Genomic DNA, 9,546 nt, shown 5'->3' with positions numbered 1-9,546 from the left:
CAGTCCTCTGCCTGCAGCCGCACAGCCTGCCGGGAGAACGTCGAGGCGTGGCGCGCTTAGGACCACGTTTTGGCATTGTCCACACCGCCCCTGCACTGCGAAACGGCAAGTTCCGTCAAGTTCTAGGAAGACCATAGAGCAGGAGTAGGCAACCTCGGCTCTTTTATGACTCATGGACTTCAACTCCCAGAATTCCTGAGTCAGCTATGCTGACTCAGGAATTCTGGGAGTTGAAGTCCATGAGTCATAAAAGAGCCGAGGTTGCCTACCCCTGCCATAGAGAATAAAAGAAGAGAGAGAGAGAGAGATCTTATTGTCGAGACTCCGAACTTTCCCTTGGGGAAGCCATTTTTAGATCCGTGCAGAATTGGATGTCGATCGTTATGGATGGAATTGAAACTGGCCCTTTTTTATCTGCCGAGTAACAGACAAAATGCCCGGTAGCAAATTAAAATATGGTGTAACTTTCGTGGACCACCGTCCGCTTCGTCCAATTCATGGACTGTAATTTTTAAAAGAAAGTGTAATGTCATAGGTAGGTATTAAAAGGGAAGGGGAAGACAGGGTGAAAGAGGGAAGTGAAAATTATCTGTAGTGACAGCCATAAGTGATCTAAAGTGAGTCGTTATCAGTATAAGTAAGTAATGTTCACCATTCTCTTCATTTTAACTGCTTTCCTGAAAGGCGGGATTATGCCATCCAAATCTCCACTGGAAAAATGTTACATATGGTAGTTGCTATTAGGGGACAGTATTAATGTCTACTCTCCCCTGATCTATTTGAGACAGATAGTCCTGCAGGTACCCGGATGCTAAACTATAGAGTTTTAAATCAAAATCAGTATTTTGAATTGTATGCAGCTGTGTATTGGTCACCAGAGCCTGCAGCATTGATGTTATAGTAATAATCTGAACAGCAGTGGTTTACACCCAGCAACAACCAGGCTTCTGCATTTTGAACTAACTATAGCTTCTAATCATCAACTTCATCCCATAATTATATAAATTTCTAACAATGTAACTAAGGTTACTTCTCTGCCAGCAATTTATGGTGTTTTTATAGCACCATCCAGTCATAGTTAAAGTGTTACAAAGTCTACCCTCATTTTGGCTCAACAACAAAGCACTATTTCAAACATTGAATCACTGAAGTTCTAAGTTACACAACATTTAAACTAACACCAAGCAAATATATTAGGGCGTTGTTTCTCTACCTCAGCATCATCTCCCAGAATCCCACCCAGAATCCCTCAGCCAGCACTGCATTATGGCATAGCACAGTATCCAATATTTACTGGGTCATCTCAATCATGTTTTTTGATATTTCAATTGATTACAGGAAAGGATACTTTTGGAAAATGTTCATTCTTCTTAAGCAAGACTTGAGCTTCCATACGCTTACATGCTATCCCTGATGAACATGGGCAAGACCCATTTAAGTCTAGTGGTTTGATTCTCACATTGGCCAACCAAATGACCTCTGGAGTACCTGCAAGCAGCAGACTGAGATATAGCCCTATCCACCATTGTTCTCTTGCAATTGTTTGGGAAGCATGCTGGCATCAAACTGGAGGCAAATTGAATTCTCAATAGCAATAATCATTCCATCTATATTCCTGGGAACAGTTTCAAAATGTTCTAAAAGTTGGTGAGACAAGATTTTTTCCTTCCTGGATACAATTCCAATTTTCTTTCAGCAAAGCTTATTTCTCTAGAAGTCTAGCTACCATATTATATCATTAATCATAGTATTCTCATTGAGGAGTTGGAGATTGAAGGCACAGCTTTGTTATTCTACTCTTATGTCAAAAGTTGTTTCCTGATCATCTTGAATATTATGGCTGTGTTCCATCCATTGAGCTGTTAAGTGTCACAAGATTAATTTCTATCCTCTGTATTTTTTAATAGTGAAATGAAGTTGTTAGGCTTGATTGGGATCCCAGTGACAACTGGACTTTTTTGTTTTTTTCCTTGAAAACATTTTGCTTCTCTTCATTTTCAAGGGGGGGGGGGAAGCCAAGTTGCCTTCTGAAAAGCACCTTTGGGACAGCCATGATCTGTTGGATGCTTCTCAACATTTTCATTTATTTTGGCAAAGCTATATTGCTTACACGTGTTTTTCCAAATTAAATTCAAGGTGCTTGCTTTGACATACAAATCTCTAAAGGGATTGGGGATTTGTTACTAGAACAAGTGGCTTTTCCTACATGTTATGAATAATAATCTTCCAAAGATTTCTTGTAGGTGCCAATCCAGAAAGAGGCTTGGCTAGAATTTACTAAGATAATGAACTTCTTGGTAAATGCTTGCAAACTGTTCGGACCAGCAACTTCCTGCTAGCTTCCCCACTGATTTTGATTTTTGGAAAATGGCAAGAGGTTGTGAGGTGGTTATTACTTAATGAGCCATGATCCTCACTTAATTCGCTTAATGGTAGCAACAGGAACTGCAGGGATTGTTATTTGTAAGCAATGCAATCACAGGATATCACACTTTAGAATGGATTGTTTAGCGATGTAAATACCTGTTTCAACTGCTGTTGTCCTTTAGTCCTGCCTTAGGCACAAAGCCAGCTGGGTAATCTTGGGCCTGTTACTCTCTCTCAGGCCTAGGAAGGAGGTAGTGACAAACCACTTCTGAAATCTTGCAACAAAACTGCAGCGACTAGTATAGGCAGTCACCAGGAGTCAGCACTGACCTGAAGGCACAGGCAGCATCTGGTATCTAACCCATTTTTCTGCCTAGTTTTATGCTTTGGATATATTGAAAGAAGTTATTATTCCTCTAATGTTGAAGCTGATTAGGTAGAAGTCTTTAATTTTCACAACAGTGACAACCATTTTGTAAACAAGGGACAGATGGCACAGGAAGAAGTCTTCAAGGTTGGTAAACTAGCAGCCACATGTTTATTGACTAAGAATAATAGGAGTGGGGGTGAGATCCAGAGAAGAAGACATCATTTCAGAGGTTCCTGTAGAAGGAATTGGGCTTTGGGGGATGAATCCATTTGCAGTTATACATACTCAGAATGGAGTGAAGAACTTTTGTTGTGAGTGATTTGATCATCAGCAACATACAGAGGTAGATCAGTGGGTCTATGATTGAATAGTGACTTGCCTGTCTAGTAAAAAGTTTGGGGACACTGTTATGAGAAGGCTAAAACTAAGTGAAGATACAATGCAAACACAATTATTAGGTTTTGTATCGATCTGATTAAGTGTATTATCTGAAGCTAGTCACTAGATTTGGTTTTTTGAGGGCCAAACAAGAGTAATAAACACTGATTGGCAACATTTTTTGAATTCTGTATTAAAAAAGTAATTCTGGACAAAAATCTTTACCATATCATGCACATTCAAATCCTTTTTTCTAACAATTGGGTGCTATTGTTATTAATGGTATTCTATTAAGTATTTACCTATGAATACATAAAGTATCAGGAAAAAAACACAACGGGTCATGTCAAGGTCAGGTACAATGCCTGGGGGAAAAAACTTAATCTTTAATGGGGGATGCTATTCTAAAGGTTCACTTTGTCTGTCACTGTATAATGAACTTAAAAAAGAAATAAGTAACAGTATTTCATCTGAGCATGAATGAAACAAGACCAGTGGGGTTTTCCTCGTAGTCAGATTAATGTGTTTTTTTCCATCTTTCATTCAAGAAAAAACTATATTGGCATAAATTGCTGTGCCCCAGAATCTTTACTGCACCTTAGCACCAAGCCAAGTAGTGTTTCTAAACTCATCCAATTTAATTTCACAGTAACAATTGATGGATTCACTGTTGTCCTCTACCCTCCAACCCAGCATTAATTGCCAAAGGGAAAACCAGTCATTAATTGCTCCCTTCAATGTATGATAGGGTAAGATTGAGGGTTCAACTTTTTTTAAAAAAATTATCTAGCTTTAAGAAAGTAGTTACTGTCTGCTGCTTCTGATAGGACTCCTGAGATTTCATAAATTACTGTATTTTATTTTCTTTGACTGTTGGTTTTGGCCAATTCAAGGCATACTATACATACTTAATGCATTATAATGTATTTTGAGATGGGTGGCCATATAAATTATAAATAATAAAATGTTCCCACCTCTTATTTTGCCCACAACAATCTTGTGAGATAGGTTGGGCTGAGAAAGCATGACTGACCCAAAATCACCCAGCTGACTGCTGCCAATGATAGATTCCCTGCTGGCTTGATTCATGTGATAGTCCAGTCAGAAAAATAGAAGATTAATATATTTGTTCTGAATGCCACCTGATTTAAACGCCTGCCTGATTTAAAATGTAAAGCATAGAAGCCCAGAACAGGAAGCTCTCAGGGATCTTTGTTTTATGGTCAGGAAAAAAAGCCTCTTCTCCCTCTCCCCCATCCACCCACATTTTGCATCTGACTGTATGCCTCAAACACTCTTCACACTTTATACTTTCCCCAGCTTTAGTGTTCAGCAACTAGACAGATTGAAGGCATTTCTGCCACAGTCTTCTTGGCCAATTATATTTGAGGGATATATAATTTGCCCATCCCCTTAGGTCTAGCAGAAAAGGTATGTTGTAGGTCCCACCTGTTAAAGAGTTACCTCTGATGGGACTCTGGAGATGGGCTTCTCTGCCATGGCACCTGCCCTGTAAAACGTCATTGTCCCCGTCTACTATATTCTACTACCATCCTTAGTAACCTTCCAGAAGTCCCTCAGAACATTGCTGTCTCAAAAGGGTTTGAGAATCTCAAAGGAGTGGTGAATTGGTGAGGTGGTTACATTGCCTGTAACATTTAATATGTTCTCTGCTAGCTTTTTAATAATGTTGATGGTTTTTTAATTATGGATTTTTTAAAAAGGTTGTTCTTTCTTTGGTTTGCTTTTATTGTATGCCACTCAGAATCACACTTGCGAGAAAGGCAGCTATATAAATATCATGAATAAATGCATAAATAAGAGCTGAGCACATCTCTGTCCATGGCTGCAACATTGTCAAGTTCATCCCTGAAACACTCTAAATGCTTTGCATGGAAGGTTTTGTGTTGGGAGAAGAAGGAAAATAGGGAAAACTGAATACAATTTGGACTGACTCTGCAGCTGGCTAAGAATGAGAAGACAACATCACAAAGATGGGTCCTTCAGAAATGTTTAGTAAAGTGTCTTTGTGCCCTAGCAGACAGGACACAATGAAACCACTAAGTGAATTGTGATGTTTTTAATTTAACTTATAACAGAGTTGGAAGGGATCTTGGAGGTCTTCTAGTCCAACCCCCTGCTCAAGCAGGACACCCTATACCTTTTCAGACAAATAGTTGTCCAATCTCTTCTTAAAAATCTCTAGTGATGGAGCACCCACAACTTCTGGAAGCAAGACATTCCACTGATTGTTCTAACTGGCAGGAAATGTCTCCTTAGTTCTTGTCTTGCCTTCAGGTACTTTGGAGAATAAGTTGACCCCCTCTTTTTTGGAAAAGATATTTTCTTTTCTTGTCTTGCCTTCAGGTACTTTGGAGAATAAGTTGACCCCCTCTTTTTTGGAAAAGATATTGGAATATTGTTATTCCCCTTAGATATTGGAATATTGTTATTGTCACCCCAGTCCTTGTTTTCTTTAAACTAGACATACCCAATTCCTGCAACCATTCTTCATATGTTTTAGCCTCCGGTCCCCTATAACTTCCTAGACTTCTTTATTTTAAGCAATTCATTCATATTTTGATTCTTCTTGGAAACATTATTATTAATTTACTTTGGCTCTTGTTTGATTATCTCTGGATCTATATTTCTGTCATTTGTCAGTTGTTTACTTAGAAAACGCTCACCCATCCTGACATTTATTTTAAATACATAATTGTTAAAGTTTATTTTAAAGATATAAAATCTCAGGATATCTATCTGGTATCTGACAAGTTTTATCCCTGCAGAAGGGAAAATAACTTTAATCTAAATCTGTCAATAGATCTTTCTGTAGAGTTGAGAATTGACTGAGTTCCATTGCCTGGGTAGATCTGTCACTACTGTCCAAAGTTTGGACTCTGTTCCCAGCTGGATGCCTTCTGCAATCCTGCATTGACCTTTTCCAAATGAATTATTATCCATAGCATTTTGAAAGCCTTTCTCCAATAAGGTTAGGCAGCCAGACATGAACTGGTGTGAACTATAATTTGGTGTGAAATGGCCTCCTCCTTTGCTTTATGCTTATTTTGTCTGTACAGTATTCTGACTATTGTTTGGAGCAAGACAAAGTAATTCTATCATTCATTAAAAGAGCAGGCATCATGTAATAAGAAGGAGCTTGCATCAACATAAATTGATTTGGCAGTCCAACACTCCTCCAAAATCCTGTATAACTGATGTAATGGATATATGTTTTGCCCTTCATTCATAACAGAATTCACCGTTTGCTCCTTTTATTCTTCCTTCCTGATTTTGGTGTTCAAATGAATGCATACTCCAAATCAGGGGAATATTTAAAGTGGGCAATTTTAAGGGATATTTTAAATACAATATATTTTGCTTTAGTATTTTCACATTTAAAGATGTAAAAAAATAAACTGTCTACTTGGATAGTATCCTTGATTACAAACCTAATAGAGAAAACAGCTATATTCAGCAAGCTTTCTGGATATAAATAATAGGAAAATCTAAAAGATCACCTATTAAGATCAGTGTTTGTATTAGAGCAATCCTGACATTGGCACCGTAAATGCAGGCATTTAGAATGGGTTTATTTGACGTTTTTCCTAGCTTCGTCTATCATTAGGGTAAAGATTTCTAAGTTATTTTAAAATGGGCTATTGCTGGTTTCATAACTAGGATCTCACTGAATCCCAATGAAAGTGCTCCTGAAAATAATATTTCTATTTCTCTTACAGTACTTTTCACAGAGACATTGAATGAAGACCAGTCAAATATTGCTTAGGAACTGAACTTTAAAATTCTGAATTCCAGTTCCAAAATCACCGACAGGAAATATCCAGGGATAAGAGAAAAATACCAAATATCATATGGTCTTATGCTTTAAATTTGGTGGAATAGGTTACATCAGGCTATATCACTACAGAACAAATATGACTAGATATAGTCCAATTGTCAGATATTTAAAGACTTCAAATTAATGAGGTGAAAAATATAATTGCAACCAATTTGCTACAAGCACAAAGAATATAACTGCTAGGCATTCCCCTTGGGTCACTAATACTCTAAATGGAAAAGAAATTCAAAGAATAAGAGACCAAAGAGGTTTCAATAATTGGAGAAAAGAATTGTCATTATTTCTTTTAGGAAGGTCACATTCTAAGATATAATTTTGTCATACAACCAGAGCATATATCCATTTATTACTCAATGTAAAAAATAGATATTATATGAAAATATTGCATGAAGTATAAATACTAATTGATCACTGATAATTTTTGAAAAGATTGCTAGGTAAATGTAAACTAGTACTAATATCAATATATAAAATAAATATAGGACCAAAAGAGGTTCTCCAGGGAGCTGCTCCCCATTACACATAAAAATATTCAAAAGTATTCAGAAACAAAAAGAGGTACATTTCCCTGCTAAAAATATTCCCAAGCTGAACAATAGTTCTTGAATTAATTTAATAACCCTAACAAATGTTAGGATAAAAATTAAAATTACATTATGTCATACGCTTTTATAATATTTTAAGTTAATATATATATATACACACACACACACATATATAAATTATGTTCTATCTTTTATTAGCAAAAGCATGGAAATTTCTCATTGTCTCTCAATGGAAAAAAGATTATCTGAAACTCGCTTGTAAGGAACAAGATCTGTGTCTAGAAACATTTATGGAAAAGAAGACTTAAACTAAAATTGTTTAAACAGATTGGGGTTTTATTTAACTAAAGGTATGATTTTTGTCACCCCTTTGAAAGAAGTTGGGTTAAATTATTCTTTTGCAGATGGAATATAATTGTTTGTGCGTGTGGGGTTTTATTCGTTAAGAGAAAGGTATTATAGATAAAAACCCTACGTTATTCGGTCACAAGAAAAAAAAAAACCGCTGTAGAAGGGCAAGTCGTTCCTCTTTGGAGAAATAGCTTTTCGTTCTTTTCCTCATTTATAAAGAATGATTATCCAATGGCGACGGACATCGGATTGCACCAGGTAAGGGAGGAGGACAAAGGCAGCTGAAGCCGAGCCCGGGCGGTTGCAATCCAGAGCCCGGCTCCTTCGCCCTCGCCGGCGCAGGGAGCCACAATGGCTTTCGTGCCAAAGACAATGCAACGCGCTCCCTTCTCCGAGGCGCTTCTGCAGCCCGGTCGCCCGTGACCGCAGCAGAGGTGGCCCGGATCGTTCGCCCCGCGGGCTCTGGCAATGCCTCCCGGTCCTGGCCAACCAGGTCTCCAGGCGCTCGGGCTTCCTCGATTGCGGCTGCCCTCCTAGTCCCCGGCGGGCTTTGGCTCTCTCTCCAACGCGAAGCCTCTTTTGGACAGACGGCCCGAAAAAGCACCTGGTTGCCCGAATCTTCCTGGCGCTCGCCCAGCAGAGCCGCACCGGCCGGCTTGACCATCCTCCCGAAGTGCAATCGGACTGAGGGGTTGTATAGAGCCCAAGAGGAATCCGATGAAAGCCCTAAGCCTGGGGCTTGAGCACCGCTGCCCGGAGTTGTCCCGAGGTTTCTGTCTGCCAAGCTGGGTCAATTTTCACCGGCTGGTCCCGTTTGAGTCCGATCCTTGACGGCGGGTCGGCCTCCCGTTCTCTTGCGGGGCGTAGAGAGACGCGAGTCCGGTCTGCCTTAAGGATTGCCTTAGAAAGAGGAAGCCGTCCTCCCTGCGCGCTATTCACAGCCTCTTGGGGTGCGGTGGCATAACCCGATTTTCCCGGTGATTGCACCAGCTCAACATCTGGATTTACTCAACCATTACAAATTCCGCACACTAGATTTGCACCGCATGCTAAGCACCGATGATGACGTCGACGAGGGTGATAAATAATAGTAATCATGGCTTATACCAATCAAGTTCAGCATATTATGCCAGTAAGGCTGGTAAGTCTTTCCTAGACCGAGACGAGCCTGCTGTGGGAATACAGCCACCCAGGAGGCATCGGTTGCTCAGCTCCATCCAGCGCGGCTGCCTCACCGAAGGAGGGCTCCGGTCAGTGGAAGATTTCTTGGTCCATTAACTCAACCAATGAACGGAGCAATAATGCCTTCTCCCACGGCTGGGAGGAGGCTTCGTGGTATCCGTAGCGGAACATCCAGATTCAGCCAGAGTTTCATTCCACACAGCATTAACCTTGTGAACTCTCACGCTTCCTACTTCCGTTATATATTCAAGATGGGCAGTATTTAATATTTATTTGTTATGTATATGTATGGGGTGTGGGTCTATACATATGTTGTACATAGTATGTTTAGGTGTGCGTCGTGTATGTGTTTCACTTTGAGAGCGGGCAACTACATTTCGTTTTTGATGTGTGCCCTTGTGCCCACAGTAAAAAAAATGACAATAAAGGTTCTCTTCTCTTCTCTTCTCCTCTCTTCTCTTCTCTTCTCTTCTCCTCTCTTCTCTTCTCTTCTC

The sequence above is a fragment of the Protobothrops mucrosquamatus genome, unplaced genomic scaffold (assembly GCF_001527695.2).
Source record: "Protobothrops mucrosquamatus isolate PMUCROS unplaced genomic scaffold, P.Mucros_1.0 scaffold286, whole genome shotgun sequence".
Lineage (NCBI taxonomy): Eukaryota > Metazoa > Chordata > Lepidosauria > Squamata > Viperidae > Protobothrops > Protobothrops mucrosquamatus.
This window is presented reverse-complemented; position numbering follows the sequence as displayed.